The following is a 21,552-nucleotide window of genomic DNA, read 5'->3' as shown; positions in this document are numbered from 1 at the left end:
TATTGAGTACGATGGGTACGGTTGTGACATACTGTCTGGGTACGGTTGTGACACAAGTAAAATTTGATTTTTTCATTTAGATGCCAAGTGTACGTTCGAGGAGAACAGAAAGATGTACGTTTGATGTTGAAAGGCATACGATGATACGATGATACGATGATACAAAGCAGGGGATTTCTTCTATACGAAAAGCTGCAAAAATGCACCAAATAAATCACACGACATTAATGTGATACTTTCTTTAACGTGATGCAGCCAATACAAATGGCAATGACAGAGGCAACGTTAGTATATAGGTTACGTTGCTACAAAACAAAGTCTTTTCTTAGAAGCAAGAATAGTGGTTGTCAAAATACCTTGCGCATACTACCTACGTTGCGGGGATATATACTTTCAGTATATAATATCTATAATAATAAATTATACTATTCAAACGTAAATATAAGCCATAAAATGTTCCAAGCTTGATGCCTTTAATTAAAAATTATTGTTAAACTTTTTGAAATAAGGTGCTGTTATATTATATTGAATATATATGATACAATAAAAGTGATTTTAAACGGTTTTAATGTTTTTTTTTTACCCACCACAACCGTCCCCAGGCATTGTCGTAACCGCCCCTAGGGTGTGGTTGGTTGTAACGTATTTTCTCTTTTTTCTAACAGCTCATACGTGTAAGCGGCTGTACCTGCAGTCATAGATTAAGTACGGTTATGTAGAGGAGTCTTCAATTTGTCATGCTCAGCAATTTTCATCACACTGAGTGTCATACTTTCAAAGTTACGGGCTCTCAAGTAAAAATTGGCACAACCGTATTCAGTCTCCCCTTACTTTCAAATTAATATGGTAGTTTTTGTTGTACACCAATTGGAAGTTTTTTGGTAAACAAAATTGTTTTTGCTTTTTTTAACATAAGTGTGTTAAAACAATAAATAATAAATTTTCAAAAGCATCTTTTTTGTAGGAAACTTGATAAAAAAAAAAATTGATAGTTCTACTCTACAAACAATAAAAGTGGAGATAAAAGTAAAAAAATAAGAATTTTGTATCTAATTATAATCTTTTACATAAACAAATGAAGCTGACTTTTTGTTTGGATAAATTTTCTTTTCTCCATGTATTCCTTAAAAAAATTCAGTATGAAAATGACAAATTTTTTCTTCACTAAAAAATACAAAGTTTAATCGTATTTCTTGTCTTTAGGCTATAGACTGAACAGCAATTTTTATAGCCAGTGAAATCTGTGCAATAGTGCGGGATGCAGGAAGTTGGGAGAGACTAAGACGTTATATGCCGAGTCAAATTCTACGTATATGCTTACAGTGGTAGCTGTAAATGTGTACGTAGAACTGACAGCGCGCGGCGTTGGGAAAAGCTTTTGGCCGAGTTCAATCAAAAGAGGCCAAAAAAAGAGAGCCATCAAGTCTTTAAGCGAGCACGTAGGAAAAAACAGAGTGCTTAATCGGAAATTTATATAGCTTTGTACATAATAGTACAACTACAGTAGGGTCAGAAAAAAGTCGGGTTATACTATTTTCAGTCTAGCCCCCATTCGCCTAAAACTTATAATAGGAGAGAAGAAACTTCGTTCTTATCCAATGGAATTTTTTTGTTACAAATACTTAAATCAAATTATCATTACCATCGTCATCATCATTATCGTCATCATTATCATCATTATCGTCGTCGTCGTCATCATTATTATCATCATCATCATCATCATCATCATCATCATCATCATCATCATCATCATCATCATCATTATCATCATCATCATCATCATCATCATCATCATCATCATCATCATCATTAACATCATCATCATCATCATCATCATCATCATTATTGTCTTTTCCAAATGCTGTTTGGTTTTTCTTAATCGAACTCCATTACCAGTTTTGAATGAAAGCTAAGATTGACAACCATTTATAGACATTTTTTTTAAATTTCTTATCACTTGAACTTTAGTTTCTGCAGCGAAATCCTTTAATTTTAAACTAATCGTTAGATGGTTTCTATTATTATAAAATTTATTTAACGTTTATACCAAATTCAGCCATTTATAACTGCCCGGCAAACGAAATTTCTTCCTTTCTATTTTAAGGTACGACTGAATTACTTACATATAGACGTCTTGTGATTTCTGTAAGTTAAGTTTACATTTTGTAAAACTTCTGCATGAAATATTAGAAGTTTGCATTACAGAACTATTTTCTACGATCAGTTTGCATGTTTTTGGGTATACATCCTTTTTTAAATATTGAACTAATTGCTGTTGTTCCTTCTTCACCAAGTCCATGCGTAATCAGAGAAAACACTTATTACAAAAGCATCTACCAATACCCTTTGTTTTAATGAGCGTAAGGCTGCATCTTCACAAGGTGTGCTTGCCAAGTCTCATTCAAACCACTTATGATGAATTTTCTGCGAGGATAATTACAGAAATGTAATTGCTGCCTTATGAAGATCCTTAACGATTTACTCGATTAATAAATTGTCAAGGTCTGAATTCTTTTAATCAGCTTAAATAAATAGAAATTTTTTTTGTAAGTTAAACATAAAACATTGGAATCAATCTATTTATTTTTCAAGTAATTTAATACCTTAAATTAAGTAAATATAATTTACTGCATCTTAAGGCTATTTCAGTGCTTAACATTTCACAGTCTTCCGTTATCCAAGTCATACTGCTTATATGTGGGGAGTTTGTATCTAAAACAAGGAAGACCTAGGCTACTGCCTTTGATTTTACTTAGTTTTTGATCCAACACATTGACACTCGTTTTTAATACTAAAGAAAAAATTGTTCACAAAAATATATATATCCTTTACCACGAGGCTCTTTAATGATAAATATAACTTCATTGTCATGACTTGTATGTCCTGCTAAATTTTCAGCTGTTAATGAGCGTAAACCATATATAAACACGTTAGGATCATCCTAATGTATATAAACTACTGTTTGTAGTATTAAAAGAGTTTTATAATAAAAAATCAACAAGCCATATATTTTGCTAACCACAATGTCGATCATTGAAGCAATAATTTTATTAAACTTATTGTTATCATGGATCATATGGATTTTTTTTCAAACCTTTCCCTGTAAACATTTAAAGTTTGTAATATTATGTGGTGTTTTTTTAAATTTTTATGTACTACTAGAGCTTTGTTATGCCACTTTTTAATGAATCGCTTTATTTATGAAGCACTTATAAGATAATTTAATTTCTTTATTTTGATACAATTATTTTCAGAGACTACTCACGAGTCACGAAACTTAAACACCTCATCTTCTTTTCGTACTCCATACTTCAAATAAAATAAATTTTTCTGATTCCAGTTAAGTGTTTCTAAATAAAATCTGTTTTAAAGAATTTTTCTGATTTGCACTGAATCAATAAATTGATTTTAAAAAGTATCAGTTAAGTCAATATCATTATCACTTTAACTAATGGCAAACTGTGATACAACAATACTTTACTGAAACTTTCTCTGTTATTCAAAGCTTTTCTTGATCAACTTAATTATCCTTCCATGGTTTTTATTATAAAAAAAATTGTGAATAACATTGTTGATACTATCATTATTTTGTTTTCTTGTTTTGGTAGTAATTTCTGTAATGGGGCCTATAATTAGTTTGAAAGATTTACAAAAAAATTTTTGAGCCTTACTTTTCCTAAACTTTAATAGAATGTTTTTTTTTCTTAACAGCCTCTTATGCCATTACAAACTATTAAAGAACCTATTTTTCTTATTAATATATAATGAGCATAATGACGACGATGACAATAATGATGATGATGATGATGATAATGATAATGATGACGACGATGATGATGATGATAATGATGACGATGATGATGATGATAATGATGACGATGATGATGATGATAATGATAATGATGACGATAATGATGATGACAATGGTAATGATAATTTGATTCAAGTATTGGTAAAAAATCCGCAGCTACCTTAGTGACCAGGGCAGTAAATCCTAAAAGTTAATTTGGTATAGGGCTAAATCAAGAGAAGAAGAAAAAACAAGGTATTTAGAAAAGAAAAAGATAAAAGAGTAGCTTAAGAAAAAAACAACGTAGGACTTTTAATGCAGTCATTAGAGCTGACTTATAGTTTATGAATACCAAAAGCGAAGGAGCTTGAGATATCATTAGTGGTGCTTTAAAAGGACCTTATAGTTCAATGAAAAAATGTGGTGATAAATAGCATGCTAAGACTCTATAAATCTTATGCCTTTAAACTTAAATTAGAGAAGCTTTACCTATAATTTTTTTGTTTGCTGGTCTTAGTGCACCTGGTGCTATAGCTTATATTATAGTGGAAATGATTAGGAGCAATACTTTTAGTAAGTTAGCCAAAAAAGCAGCTAGCCAAAAGTCACAGACATCATTAAACCATAATGGCTATTGCCCTCGAGAAATGTACTCATTTTAAATGTAACAAAATGAATGAAAACCCTGTTGAAAGCCTTGTGACGTTTTATGAAAAAAAAAAAAAAAAACAAATAAATAAGAATTGTTTAAAACCGTTAAAGTACCTGGCTCAGCCCTAAATAACATAGATTTGATAAAATATTTTTAAATCTCAGAAATTTATCATTTTTTTGCAGTATTAATAAAAAAAAACTTACCTGCTGATGGCTCATGGTTTGCCCAAATAGCTATAGTAAGTCTAGACGATAAAAATGGATCTAAAACTCACTGGGTAGCTTATCAAAAGCGTGGTTATAATTTTTAATATTTTGATAGTTTAGGTAATCTGCAGCCACCTATCGCTTTAATGTTATACCAAAATGTTTCTAAGGTGAAATATAGTTATAAGTGTTATGAAAAATTTAACACTTACAACTGTGGTCATTTTTTCTTAAAGTTTCTATTAAAATAAATATAAACAACATATCGTCATCAACATATGGTAACAGCGATAAAATTTGTATTTCAGTATTTCAATTCAACATTAAGATTTGTGTCTTTCAACATCCAGAAGCTCTTTACGTCTTTATAGAAGATTAACCAAAGCATTTAAAAATGAAGCAGTAATGAATACTGCATTAATATACAATTCCATCTGCCTTTTATTTAAAGAAATAAGATATGAGATACATGGCATAGAGGTGAACAAGTGCAAAAATGTTGAATCAACAATTGTTGACGCTTTAAGTCAATCGAATTATTGGCTATCATACGCGGAGCAACTGCCACAAATTTTGCCATGGTTGATAGTAAAGGAAAGGAAAACAAAATAAACTCCAAGAACAATTTTCTACTCATGGAACGAAATTGACTTTATTTGTTCTACCTTTCAAAAAGCCTTGAATAATATAGTTGCCTGGCCGCTCGCAAAACACACACCTTTCATCTCTTCTTAGTAAATTTACAAAATACCTGCGCTGTGTTACTAATCTCGCTCGCAGATGTTGAGGTGAGACGAAGGCCTTGATTTGACGAAGAAAAAACGATGTATTTGTCGGTGCCTCCAAAAGACTGCTCGTTGCTGATGAAGTCCACGGCAATTGATAAGTTGTAGTTTTGTCGCTCTCTCGAATCTCCAAGTTTGAAGAAGAGTCAACTCCGTGGCTTTCCAATCGCTTGCTCCGGCCAAACAGAACACAAAAACTGAACTCGAATACGCTTCGCACCATCGACTACCTCAAGAAATTTTCCCCCACGCATAAGAAAAAGCGAGCTATCCTTGTCTAGTTAATATCTAACATCACACAGACTCACACAGAGAGAGCATACCTACTACTCAAATTACAATTTTACTCTCTACTCTTACATCTCTCTCTCTCTTTCTCATACATCCGAACAACAATCCTTATAAAAAAATGGTTATTACTTTATCCTGATCAAAAATCTATGATGAATACAGGTTGGTTTGGTGTTAGAGAAGCGACGATTACCTTACTAATGATAACATGCTTCTTTGATATCATGCTTCCACTGAATGTGATTTTAGGTTTTGCTGAAGACTATCGTAAGATTGCTGTTAATGTAGAAATTAAAATTATACTTACAAGAGCTAGAAACAACATAAATGCCATGCTGCAAATTCTAGTTAATGCCAATTCTGCTCATTTCACGGCCGTTGCAACTTTAAAAGACTTTGAAATAGTTGTGTAAAAGCTTGAGTGGGTTGTGCCCTATGTAATAATATAAGATTTTTACGAAATTTATTGTTAAATTATTTGCAAAAAGAGCTTATACCTATGAGTTTCTGAGCTTAAGAATTATATTAGTATACCTTCTAGCCTAGCACATCCAAACATAAATTGACAGCTAAAACATCTGTAAAATGTAAGTGCTTGTATGTTTAATCATTGTAACATAAGGAACGTAAGACTTTATTTAAATTTACAATATTACTCTTACGTAAATCTTAATTTCGATATAACGCGTCATGAGTATGCAGTACCATATAAGATGTAAGTTAATTTTTACCATACTGCGCCAAAAGTAGGAACTCTCCTACCGCTTGGCGGGAAGAAAATTCCTTCTCCTGGTGCAGGGTTGGTGAAAAATCGTATACGCACCACAGGAGGAAATAAAGAATGCTCAGATCACTCGTTTGACACCCTGGGCTTTGCCTCGGGTGGCAATATACATGTGATCTAGAGCATTCTTTTCTTTTTCTCCCTAGGCGCATAATGTACTATTTTAAAATTCATATTATGGTAAAGAATGCACTTTTTCATTAGGCAAACATTTACTTCTCACTCGGATTTTTTTGATCGTCCTTGATTGTTATAAATAAAACGAGACATTAAAAAATGGTCTAGTAGATGTGAGGCTAGAATTTAAGTAGCATACAAATTTTCCTGCCAATACGTCAGCTTATTGCTTAGTTGTACATGACGGTATCATTCAGTATTGTCCAATGAGTGGTGATGTCAAGAAACTCATTTGAAAATGTATAAATTTGATTCAGAGCTTTGGTAGCATCAGTTTATTACCAACCTCTACAGTTAACGGTGAGCTCAACAGCTGAAGTGAAGAAGAAGCAGAAAATAAATGACGATAAAAAGAGTGGAAGAAATTCATGAAGAGAAACAAGAAGAACATAACATTAAAATAACAGAATCTGAGGAAAAATCATAAGATAAAGACTGTCAAATTGTTTAAAATTAAATGTATTTAATGAGCTTATCTTTAATTAGTGTGTTAAATAAATGATGCACAAGTAATTTTGCAACTGATACTGAGTATCAAAATTTTTCAACTTAGGATGATGGTGATTGGAATAAAAAACCTGGGTTAGAAAACTTTCTTTATAAGTGTTCAACCAGCAAAGGGTCTTGTCCTTAAAATAAAGGTTATAAAAGAATAAAAGAGCCACAAAATTTGATATAACGATAGTAAAAAATGGAGTTTTCGTGGACATGCAAGGATTCAAGAAACTGGGTAATGGTTATATGCTCAAAGAATTGGCTATCCTTCTGCATAATACTAACAACACAAAACACAAGTTTTTCTGCTTTTATGACCCTTTGCCTGGTAAAAATTACCACAAAAGAATATGAAAATTTATACCTTGAACTTTGCTTTTGCAGAGTAGCCTAGGACTAAGGAAAAATTAAGTATACGAAAATATTTTACGGGAGAATCTTAAAAATGCTACAAAGATACATGTCATTAGAGATTTTTTCAAAAAGTGGCTTAAAATATTTGGCTCCAACGTCACTGATATGACAAACTATTCACCATTCGAACATCCAAGGTTGGTTATTATTTGCACATATTAGAACGGAGCCCACAAATGCATGTGTGATCTTTGTTCTGTGAAGCAAATGAAAAAGTTCTTCTTTAATATAGAATGGGTCAGTGTTGATGATAATTACAATAATAATGTAGAGCTGTAAGAATCTATTGTATTGGATTGTATTTAAAGAGTAATACGTTAAAAATAATTATTTTATGAATTATAAACATTTTTAATGCTATTTTAACTAATTTTGAGAAATAAAACAAAAAATGTTTAACAATCATTTGCCTACCACTCCACATTCTACATTATCATGCACAGTTTTTGCTAACTTAAACAAAATTTTGTGAACATATAACTACCGCATGCACAAGCTGCACACGATTTTACACATTCAAACAACACACGCAAACCAGCAGTGCAAACAACTTATGCCCATTGCATCCCGAGCAACTTAAACTGCGTTGCACGTTAGCTTGTGGCTTAGGGCTACAGACGCTAATGCACATTGCGGCGTGCATAAACTCAAATAGTGCTCGTAAACTCAAGCAGCGCTGTACGTGGTACACACAACTTTAAGTAGTGCACGTAGAAAGAGTGCAAGAAAGCAACAGCTCCTGCTCGCCTATTGTCCCTAAAGAAGGGGCTACTTCACCCGAAAAGAGGGTTCTGCTTGTTATGGAGAGGGAGTTGGCCAAAACCATCTGGCAACTAAAGCCCACCTGCACTGAAATCACCATAGCTTATCTACTAACTATAGACCATAGCTACATCCATGATACCATTATATGTGTCTGGTTGAAGGGTAGTGCAACGTTTGATACGTTGTACGTTCTAGTGTTTGAGCTTTATCTTCACTGGTAACTAAATTTACGTTTACAAATTGTGAGCATGTCCCATGCATGGCTAAGTATGTGTTATTGACTACTCAGACTGGAGTGAGTATGTTCTTACACATGTATTAGCTATCACCTGGTAGCTTCTATTAGGCCAAATTTTTTAGTTAAAAATACGGACATGAAAGTCTAGCTCCTTAAATTTGTGAGCCAAATAATTAAAGTCTGGGTTTTCAACTCATAAGTTTATATGAGTTAGTCCATGAGATACAAGAATTATCAGTTTAACCACTGTTACGCAATAGTGTAGTTTCCTTCTACCTTGATTATAATGAAATTTGTAATGTATGTATTGATTCTGACAGATAGAGACAGAGGTGCAATACAACAGACCAGGAGACCTTTTTCTCTTTTCTTATTTTTCACTTTCTCTCTTTACAATTTCAAGATTTCTTATGTTTTCTTCACTCGTCATACAACCTCAGAAATAGTTTAGCCTCGTCAAAGCAAGATTTTATGCAGTACTAAGCCGGGTAGAATTTCTATTCTTCTTTCTGTTTTTCTCTCAACGACTCTATGATTTTGCATATTCTTTTCTCCACTCAACAAGATTTTTTATACTTCCTTTCACCCGTCATACAACGTTACGAATACTTACTTGCAATATTTTGGACTTATCAAAGCAGGGTCCTATTCAGGTGGTGGGGTGGATTTTGATGGGCCAAAGTGTTTCAACAACTACTTATGCTGGTATTGTTATAAAAAACTATAATATTTTATAATAAATGTATGTTATGATTCAGTATAAGTTTGTGTTCAAACAGCTCTTAAAGGTAAAATACAAGGGAACGTGCATGTACAATAAAAATATACTTCATGGAGAAGAAGCAATCAGTGATGTTTAATATATATGGCTATAGTTTCACAGAATATTTTGTACATTTTATCATTAATAACCAACAACTACTTTAAATAAATTTTCTATGGTTTTATTTATAAAAAAAATAATTTTGACTAATATGTTGTTTATTGTACGCCAAAACATCTTACAGTTGTGTTAATGACTTCCAAAATTGTAAATGCCACAACCAACTGTAGGCACAATGTTTCTAGAGTGAACAAAATGAGTATCACTCTCTAGGTTTTTTAGTACGCTTTACTTAAGACTCGATTTTTATTAATCATATTATTGGAAAAAATGTTTTTCTAGATTGTTTCATGTTGAATTCAAAGAAGATTGTGTGCAAAATACAGGGAATGCTGGATAAGCAGAGCCACTCTTGTTGAGTCATAGATCAAGACGTTTGTTAAAAAAATGAGATACACCCCGTTTTTTAGCTAGTTGTAAACACAGCTCAAAGAAATAAAAGCAATTATTAGTCGACATATAAAAGTGGTAAGCAAAATAATACATAAATTTGTAGGTGACAGTAGATACATTTTTTTGAACCAAACAGCAACTCGTCCTTCACATACTATCGTTCAGTACAGGGATTTAGCTTAAAAAAATAAATTTAACTATGCGAATATTACAAACACAGATTTTCCAGCTAAAGCTTGGGATAAAACTATGAAAACTAAGAACAGGTAAAATAAGACACAATGTGCAATTAAAATAAGTTCAATCCTGAACATAGTCTTAAAAATTAAGACATTATTTTATAAATGTGTTAAAAATGTATTTACTTGTCCATCACCATCGCCTTTAGGATTTTCGTACATAAAAAATAATCACTGTTTGTTGAATAACATAGTTATTCAACAGTTGTCACCTGAAAAGACATTATAACAAAAACCAATAATATAAATAGTACACGTAGGTGTTTATATACCGTACTTTGTAAAAAAATTTTTCTTCAATTATTTAAACACGAGATTGGTTAGAATTTTACATTTAGCTTAAGACACGTGTTACATAGTCTTTGATAAAGTATGTTATTCATAAGGAATAGCATCATGGATCGTAAATTTTAAAATTGATGTTCTTTTAAAGAAAAATTAAAAATTTATTAGGATTTTGTAATCTTTGTATGAATTGAATCAGCATACTCTAGAGTATTAAGAACACCGTAAAGCAGCTTTTAGTATCAACTTCGTGAGACCATGATAATACACCATAGCTTTTTTATAATAAGAATAATAATGATAATAAAAGTAACAATCATAATATTTATAATAATAACAATAATTATACTAATAATACCAATAAATATAATAATTATAATAATAATGATAATAATAGTAATAATAATAATGACAAAAACAATTTTTAGTATAACAATAATACTGTTCACTGCCAAAGTATAATGGCTCTAAAAATTTTTTAAAAAATTCTAATGCAACACAATCAACCAAATTTTTTATTTTTTTAAAAGGTGATTTTCATCGAAATTTAAATAACATTAATACTATGCACCAAATGGGCTGCACTAACCAAGATTTTAATTTTATAACCTTACACAACCAAAGATCTATTAAAATAAAAAGAGATTATGACAACTTAGTAAGGATTTCTAAAATAAAAAAAAAATAAAAAAACATAAAACATTAAAGTCACCTGACCTTCTACTTTTGTTGAAAACCTTATTGAAACACAATGAATTTTAAATTAAAGTATTACATAGCGTCAATGTAAGAAAAAAGTGAACAACTGTTAAACAGAATTAAATTTTATTCAAACGAAGTATAAAAGTTTATCATTTAATTTGTCTTCCTTGACTTGAACTTTATTAAACGAAAGAACAAATGATACTATTACTAAAAATAGGTATACATTATTTGATATGGTTATCTAAATTTATTAACTGCTACATTTTAAGTACTTTATACTAACACTATTTTTTTCTGCAAGTAATGGAATATGTTGGCATTCAGTTTCGTGAATAACAAGATCTGAACGATACATTTTGTTTGTCTCATACAAATATAAAAATAGACAAAAATGAAAAAAAAGATTTATAGCATAAATATGAGAAATCGTCATGAAAATTCAACTCACAATATAATTTTTAGTTTTAATATGACCAAGATTATTTAACTAATACGGCGTGTAGGATGTCAGGGGAAACAAAGTTAACTAACGTTACTTAAGTATATTATCATTAACGTTTCTTAGACTACTACAGTGTTTTCTGATTTGGTCATATTTAATACACTACAGTTAACAAAGAGACTTGTACTGATCTACGTTTTTTATTAACGAACATATATATCTAACAACGTTTAATAGTATAATTGTATACTTAAATTAAAATGCTCATTTTTTTTTATAAGGAATATAGATTGAGCGACCCTTGAGTAAGGGGTCCTTAATCTGTATTATCCTTTTGCTATTAGGATTAAGAGAATTAGGGGTGCAGGGATTACAGTAGTTACAGTTTAAAAAATGTTTGTTATGTTATACTTAATATAATTTATTTTTTCATTAATTTTTTCATTTTTTTAACTTATAAAAATAAATTTTTCAACTATTAAAAATAAGTGTTATGTCTCTCATTTTCCGATTATTTTTAGTTACTAATTTATTTGTACGAAAAGTTAATTATAAGTATATAAGCGCCCTTGTTGTAGTTAAAGTCTTTATTTAACTTAATCTAACTATTAAAATACAGTAAGGAACAAAGTAAATGATCAAATTTGTTCTTAAATTCTAACAATGAGCTTAATATAAAGACGAAAAAAATGTTAATAATTTAATGTTAAGATCATTATACTATGATTATTACTTTGCACAGTCGTACAATGTAATTAAAATTACATTGGAAACTTCAAAGTCACGTTAAAGTAAGCGTACGTTTTAAAATGTCTCGTATTGATTTCAATTAAACTACTTTCACAATAATTTATGATAGTGACTTAACAGTAAAATAAATTTAGAGTTCTGTATCACTCTTCGTTTTTACATTTAACGATTACAAAAGTAGTTCATTGTACCACAATTCCTTTAGAAATTAAAAAATCTTTTTGATTTCTTAAGAGAAATATATATTTTAATATGTTTTGTTTACACTTTAACCTCACACTATTGTATAAAGCTACATTTGTACATTTTTTCTAATACAGGGCTTCATAAATGTGTGGATTAAGATCATCTGTAACAATGTTTTCCTCTAAATTTACTTCAATGTCTAATTACGAAATAAATTCAGCTTAAATTGCAGTCATTTTCTTATGATACAGTTCCAGTATGTAATAACGCATATTTAAGACTACCACTTCGTTCAAAAAATTCCATTGTTTGCAAGTTCTTTGTTACACTATCCGAATATCCTTGTATTCGAATAGCAGTTGAGATGAGCTTCCTAAAAATAAACCAGAACTTATCCTTAATATTCTTTCCAGTTGTTTGTGTGAACATAATATTTGAGACTTTAAACATTGTTTCCTTACCATTTAAACTTTTTATTGAAAATAAAAGTCATCGATAAAAATTTAATGTATTTAGGAAAAGTTTTTTTTTTATTTTTGACGTTCAAACAAAATTAAGTATAAAAATGCAAATCATTGGAATTAATTTTAAACTATACTCTTTTGTCCGATAGATCTATGAATTTTTTTTTCATATTACAGGAAATTTTGGTAAACATTCGATAAATTATATCTGCCTACAGTAAGCAAAAAAATTCTTTTAATTCAACTGGTTTTTTTACAAAATAATGACTTATATGTTTAAAGATATGAACTGTCTGGAAAACTTCATAAATTAAAAATACATGTATGTTAGGTAAAGGGAGGTATGTGTCGCACTCTCACCTTAATTAGCCGTTATATCTAAGTGTGGCATGTTACAGTAGCAAAAAAAAAGAAAACAGCTAGATGCTTACTTTAAAAAACTAGATTAATAAATAAAAGTATCATGTTACATTACTATAATTCTCATAAAAAAATCCAAAAAATACGTAAAGCAATGAGCTTAAAAATTTCACGTGTGCCTCACTATAGGACAGGGTTTATTGGATATAGTATTTAGAGGGCTGACACAGCATGGTCATATCCAAACTAAATTAGGACTAGTAATTACTTACTTTTTTGTGGTTTGACTTATATGGAATCACATTATTTCAGAGAAAAAATTATAATTTTTTATTGGTCAGTTGTGGTAAATAACAGTTTAATTCTTATTTACAGTTTTTAACACTAAATCGATCTAATATGAAAGTTATTTTACAAACATTAGTATATTGCTCATGATAACAGTAGTTTAATATTGTTGATTAACATGTTATTTGAAGAAAAATCATATAGACTGTAAAACTGAACAGATTAAAACAAACTAGCAAAGGGCATGGTTGACGTCAATTCATAGATATTTTTTGCTGCCTAGAAAGTTAGGTAGTTGGCTATTAATGCGGAAGTTTCAACCTCTTCGACTGCTGCATCGTTTTGTGTGCTACTACTGCCTCACACCTGTTCCATGGCGTATCTCATCAAAAAATATCAAGAATTCATTAATTGGCATCAAAAAATTGTACTAATAACCTAAACAATTTATAACACCTGAAATACTATCTAACTTGCTGTAAGGCTGAAAAACTATATTATGAGTCGTTTCTTTAATTTTTCGACTCATCTTTTCAAAGCCCCACTCGTACTCAATATCATGCAATAACTTGTATAATTTTTTAATTTTTCTGTGCCTAGGTTATTAAACATCTGAACTGATAATGAAGGCTATCGCTTTAAGGACATATATATATTTATGCTAAAAAATATAAGAATCAGCCCACATGCAAGAAAAACCATTTCGTTAACTATTGGTTTAAATTTATACTTTGAACATTTACTGCACCCTTAGGTGATAATACAGGGCTGAAACCTTGTAAATATCCAGCTATAGCAACAATAATAGGTCCTTAAGCTGGGTGCTTTTTGTGGTAATGCTTATCTTTAGATAATAAAACAATAAATAATAAAGTTACAATGCTACTATATTTGTAATCGTAAAATTATTCTAAAGTTTCTCTTTCTAGTAAGTTTTATTTTCATCATTCCGTATTTAGTTTTAACATATTTCTTTTTTTGACTAGTTATTTTTTATGTTATTTTCGTGCTTTAATTGCTTTGTTATTTAATTTGATTTACATTCATGAATATGCTTCTATTTCGTTATTCCATTTGCGTAAAAAACCGAACAAAAAAACTTTCCTGCATTTTTTTATCCTGAGTAGTAGGAAAAACTTATTTTCTCACTATCTTGTGTTTGGATCTCTTTTTCAAACTAATATAATAGCTCTTAAAATTTTAAATATCATAACAAAAACTTTAGTATGGTAACATCGTAAAGTAGTATCTTAATTCTTAAGGTGACGGTGAAATTTGAGAGTACCAACAAACTAAATAGTATGTATCTCCAAATGACTGTTACAACGCAGATTAATTTCTTATTTTAGTTATCACTTCAATCAAACGAAATTTATGTTTAAAATAATCTTTCTAAATTAACTATTTAGTATATTTTAAATTTTGGACTATTCATTTATCTTACAATATAAAACTTAACTCATTTTAAATAATGACTTGACAACTGTATTTTTTAAAACTCAATTTTCAATTTACCCACTGTTTACGAGTTTTGTCCAATTACAAAACGAATTATAAAGCCTTAGTCAAGTGTCAATCGAATTTTTATGGTAAAAAGCCTATGTTGATGTCAAAAAACATCATTGTTATCATTGGCCCTAAGTACACCTTACGCCCTTGATTTACAATTTTCTTACTTTAATGCCTAATTCACAAATAAGATTAGTCTTACCGAAAGGGGAGACTTATATTTTATGACCATGGGCATCCATGATCTGATCACCTCTATAGATCTTGAAAACAGTACTTTACGCCTAAAGACAAAAAGTACTGAGTCCATTCGACAGCACAAAATAATTGAACGCCATCAGATACAGCTTTCGGGGTACTAAACCTTTTTGTTCAGAATATAAAAACGTCCCAATAATGTATGGACCATGCAGTATTTATAAGCACAACGTTCAATTGAAACACCATCTTATATACAATTGCAATTAACTAAAGCACAAGTAATAATTGTGTAAGATAATGCATATTGCCCTAAATCGGCTTTATTCCTCAACATTCTTCGGCCATGGCTCTTTTTAATACAGTTATTACAAAATATTTTCAATTCAGATGAAAGTTACTTTAGCCTATGAAATAAATTTTTTTGGACAAATGAATGAGAAAAGAATTCATGTTTTCTTGGAAGGATTAAATTATTTAGCTCTATAAGGCAAGTAGTTCTTAAATAATAGACCTGAATAACACGGACCTTATGCATTTAGCATGTTACAATAAAATAAATTTTATAAAAAAAAAAGTTGAAACTAAGTCCTTAGGACCTCAGGCATTCTTGCGTGGCTGGTGTGCCATTAGTAGGAAAAATAGAATTCTTCACATAAGCACTATTGCACTTCAGGTACTTTACGTCCCTCGGGCCACATAACATCCCCAGAGACGATGGCACTTATTCGACGGAAACTATCATTTTTTACCTTGGGCATACAGTGCAACTGCCACTTTGCATTCTCGGACCACATTTTGCGCCTTTGTAATCACTTTGGGCCTACAGACAAAAAAGTTTTTTGAGCCCTCCATGTTTAATAGTAGTTTTCATACGAGTTTGAAAAGTCTCTGTTTGCGAACCGAGAGGTTTGCGGCCCGAGCCGAAGGCGAGGGACGTAACGAGGTTTGTAAAGGAGACTTTTCGAACGAGTTCCAGAAAACTGCTTTTTCGCTATGATTTACTGGGAAAAAAGTGTACATATGTAGGCGAAATAACACTTTGCACCCTGGGTGAAAAAAAAAATGATACACGACTTGGCCACCAACGTACAACAACCGTACTCTTTGGAGGCTCATGTTTGTACTTTATGTCTGGGTAATGTAATGTATACCATATGATTTTAAAGATTTATTGGATCTTATAGAGCTGAACCCAAATTTTTTGATAATTCATTTTGTACTGATGAAATACATCATTACTTATCAAAAGAGTAACTTTCTTTCTTTTTAAGAAATAGAAAATACTAATAAATGTTAACTTTATAATTTATAAGTGATACATTTAGTAAGAAAATAAATTTGATTAGACCAGTAAACAAAACGGTACATTAAAATGACGCAAAACTATTCCTTATGTTGTCAAAGATTTAGAACAATTTTCATAGTAATAACTTGACGGTGTCATATTAAGATCTTTAATGTGTTAGCATTAATCAGTCCAAAATAAACAAGCATACTATTGCTGTAGTTTTATTTTACTGACATACTTTTTTTTTTCATTCTAATATTTAATAACTTTTTTTTAATAATAATGTTTTGTAATAATAAAGTTTGTTTATTTATTATTAATTTACTGTAAAAATTAAACAGACACCAGCAGTGCTAAAATGAAAAAATGAGACTTTCAAGTTGCACTACACGGCAAGCATAGGCAAAATGTGTAATACACAAGCATTTCTCTTGATTAGAAAATAATCAAACAATAAAATTTCTTGAAAAATTAACATTTTGTTATGCGTAGCTATGTAAATATCACTCTGAAGAATTCAGAAGTTTGCCCATGCGGTTCAGACAGTAATACAATTTTAACATATTTTTGTATGTTTTCAGTGTACCTATGTTGTACCGTAAATAAATACTATTTTGAATTTTTTATAGTTTCGTGCTATTGGTGTGGTCTTATATTTTAAACGTTATTGTTGAACACAGTTTAATTAAAAATAGTCATATAAAACCATCATTATTAAAAAATCAATTTATATCTGAGGGTTTCAACTGAATGACTACTTTAAGAAATGTCTGGTGAAAAATAAAATAAAATTTACCATTTTCGGAGTATGTTTTTCTAAGAAAAGTTATCATGGAGAACTAGATTTATCAAAAACAAAGCCAAAAAATCTTTAATTTTTTTTGACAAGTTTTTAGACAACTACTGTGTCATATTTATTTTCCTTCATTACTGTTACAACAAATTATTTAATAGCTAGTAATAACATTCAATCTTCCGAAAGAAGTTCTAAAGCCTTTTTTTATTAATACTCATTTCACAGCATAATACAAGAAATCTTATTTTTTATCGATACTTATAATTTTTACTTTAGTCGTGTAACCAGGCTTTCAAAATACATGGCTCACAAAACTGAGCTTGCAAAATATACTTTACAACATTAAATATCAGAGATATGTATACAGTACGCAATTTCATAAGCGTATATTACCATCCACAACTCATAAAAAATATGGACGTTTTAATTTTCTTTGTTGGTATGCTTAAGCTAAGGGCATTGTATTATTATTTTTAAAGAGACATTTTGATCGGGCTTGTGACTAAATATGCAGTATGCTTTATTGACCTCCTGGGCTGACAGTTGCAGAACGAGAGAAAAACCCCATCTCGTTACAATAAGAAGTCGTGCTACCAAGCTGTCTCATACTATTATAGTCACTCTTACACAATGACAATTCATTCTACCTTTTATTCTTCCTTGTCAGATAACGCTTCGGCTAACGAGTGTTGTCAATATGATTTTTTGTAACGTGAAAGTTGTAATGATTTGACTCAAACAATAACTATGTTACCTGAAAAGATAAAACAATGCAATAGTTTATTTAATTACTAACGATATCTTTCTATTGAAATTACTTTAGAATAAAATGTATGAAAGATAGAAGTTCATGTTTAATGTATAAGGAAATATTAACTTTAAATGCTATAGAAAAAATGAAGTTCTTATATGCTCCATCTATAATCCATATATGAAAAGTAATGTTATTACACCGTTAATTGAGAGAATATTTTCATTGTAACTAGAGTTTGTGTTTTCTTTGGATAAAGAAAGCCTTACTTTTTTGAGATTTCATTAAATAATAAGAACTGTTACATTGAAAATCTGCTCAATTTATTGGCTTACAGATTTCTTATATTTTCATTTCTTATATAAATACATTCACTTAATAAACTTCAAACGCCATTCTTCCTGTGAGAATCAAAAACTTTTTAGTTTTTAACCATTACCATAATACAATTTATTTTTACGGTAGATTTTCACAACTCCATACAAAAAACTTTTTCGTCAGTAATTTTATCGCCTACACAGGTTTTTAGCAAATGATATACAAAAATCGAAGATCTCATTGTAAAAATTGATGAGACTTTCACAAAAAAAAGTTAAATAATGTAATTTTTAATAATGACTGATTATAAACATGTATCAACTTATAACTACATATTTCCACATACCTTATTTTCCTTATTCTTCTGATACGTTTTATGTTAAAATTTGTTTAATTTGTTAGATTTTCCGTAGTAAAACTTTTTTTATAAAGCTTAAATATACATATTTATAAAACATAAGATTTGGTAAAATAAAAAAGATTTTTAAGATAGAAATAAACTAACAAAGTCATGAGTTGAAGGTTCAGAGTAGAAAAATTTTTAAAATAATGAATCACATACGTCAGCACTTACGAATATATTATTCTTGCAGTCTATTTCTTATAAAACGGTGTACTTAGTTTGTTATGAATCAAAAGATGCAAGGTACAATAGTTGAATCAATTAATAACCCGATTTCTAAGTAGTTTTACGTCAAGATATTATTTATCAACAATTTAGATGACAGACACACTACTTTTGTGGTAATCAGCATTCTAAATACGATTGAACTATAGAAGCTGATTTGATGTTCCCGTAAATACAAGCTATTGATTTCAAGTACTGTTTAACAGAATATTTCAAGAGTTTCGTACACTTATGACTAAATATTTAAGAACCTTCCACTATTTAATGCCATGGGTTACATAAATATCTATATCATTAGAAAAAAATACTGTCCCTCCGTTTTACTACATTTAAATGATTAAAAAAGCCTCCATTTTTGCTGATCTAGTAAGGAGTCGAAAAAATACAAAAAAAAATTACATAACAAACGTAAAAAATGTTGCCTGACTTTTTATTTCTCTTAGGCTATCATAAGCAAAAATGTAACTATAAAGTAAAGTTATTTATTATTAAAGTTGAATGTATTAGATATATAAGTACCCACAAATAATGTAGTTATAATTTTGTGGACCTAGAGTGCGTAGAAAGAAAACCATGGGCATTTTACTATACTTATCAGTTTCATGCGTAATCATACGAAAGATGGCAGTTTATATTTGCACTTTTTGTTAATGGATACAGGTTTATTCATAACATAATCGTCTTTTCTTATACGTAAGCTATATAGACTTTTTGGAAAAGATTCCTTTACATAAGTCTTCAACTGTATGTTAAACAAACGTCTTATGCATGTACATTTGTAACGTTAAGTGCTTCCAGTTTGTGGAGAGGTTTAAGAATGGGGTGAACAACAAAGCATGTCAGTATTTATCATTACAGTCAAAGGATCTTATTCAACATATAAACTTTTGCAGATAACCTAGATAACTTTATTATTTCATGTTTAATGAGTCCAAACATTTACATGATTTCGAGGCTTGTGTGATAAATTAAAAAACCATTTTTAGTATCATAGAAAGCTCATCATTTAAAGTAAGAAAACTTGTAGTAAAATGTCAGCAATTAATTACACGCAAACCAGGGAATCTACATTCTGGGGTAAAGTCTATTCCTTCTGATGCGTTAAAATACTGTAACATAATTTTTTATTTCGGTTTCTTAGTAAAGAAGTGATTCCTTAGAATTTCAGGTACTGGCAATACCGATTGAAATTATTAATTTAACTGCCTTGTTGATTAATTGTGGTCAAATTTGGTAAATAATAGTATTTTAATATTTCTAAAATATCGTTTTACCCGGCTATACAGTAATTGTGCTAACATTATTGCTTCGGAAGGTTTTGCCAAAAGACTAGCCCGGTTATCCTCTTACTTAAATGTAGCTTCTTCACCGTTAGCTTCACTTTTGCTATCCGCTGTTGCAGAGTAACACCACTCTGTTTCAATTCAAAATCTTGCTTATCATTCAAAAGGTTTTTAATAGATAATTTAATATTTATCTTAAAAAGGCTGCCTAGCTCCATCAGTAACATATATAATTTTTTAAATAGTTACTTCATTTTTCGTGGTTTCTGGAATCAATTGCTTCTGAATAGTATATACTGCAGACACATCATACTTTAATCTATCTGATAAGAAATACAGCTGTGGTATTTTAGTGCTTATTCGGCTTTGTAATCATAAATAACTAGGAAGATGTAGGAATGAATGAGAGAGAACTGTACATTGTTAATGATTAAAATATATAGCTTGTAAAGTGTTTTTAGCTATAGAAGAATGATTCTGAAAAAAATACATTTCGACAAGAACTTTTCTAGTTTTTAAATCCTTTTGTTTTGTCAATATCAGTTCTGATTGATGTTTTACTATAAAGGACTATGGGTTTAGAATTTGCAAATTCTCTCAAAGTATATCTATGAAGTCTAATGTTTTTTTTATAACAGTTTTTAACATAGACTTATCAGTTCCAGTCTAAATGATATAATAATTGGTACAAACGCAAACCTTTTGTGTTTCTCTTGCTGTAGCCAATATAAAATTTTGCGTACGTAGTTTATAGAAAGCACTGAATCCAAATCTAATGTCAGTATTGTTCTTTATAAATACGAGTAGTTTGAACAATTTACTGAGATCGAATAATAAGAGCCTTTTTTGCACAAGTAATCGTGTAATATTAACTTCGATTGAAAGTACATCTTTAAGAAGGTTTAAGAGTATTATTCAGAGAGGTAAGAAACGGAAAGTTCCCCCTGCCCGTGCAGATGTGCCCCTTGACCACTCACCTCGTGTTGCACGGTATAAGCTTTCAGCTGATTGACTGTAATTGATTATATTTTTAAAAGATACCTGGCAAGTCGTGGTTTTTTTATTGAGCATCTTCCTTTTGTACTAAAGTATCTATAAATTTTTTTTTTTTAATTCAACACATTTACAATGTGCCTCAATTTTTAATTAAAAGGCAACTTAACCTTGGTCTCTCATAAGAGAT

This window comes from Copidosoma floridanum, unplaced genomic scaffold (assembly GCF_036245765.1).
Source record: "Copidosoma floridanum isolate Cflo_tuat_1 unplaced genomic scaffold, Cflo_Japanese_pri ptg000002l, whole genome shotgun sequence".
NCBI lineage: Eukaryota > Metazoa > Arthropoda > Insecta > Hymenoptera > Encyrtidae > Copidosoma > Copidosoma floridanum.
Note: the sequence above shows the minus strand (reverse complement) of the source record.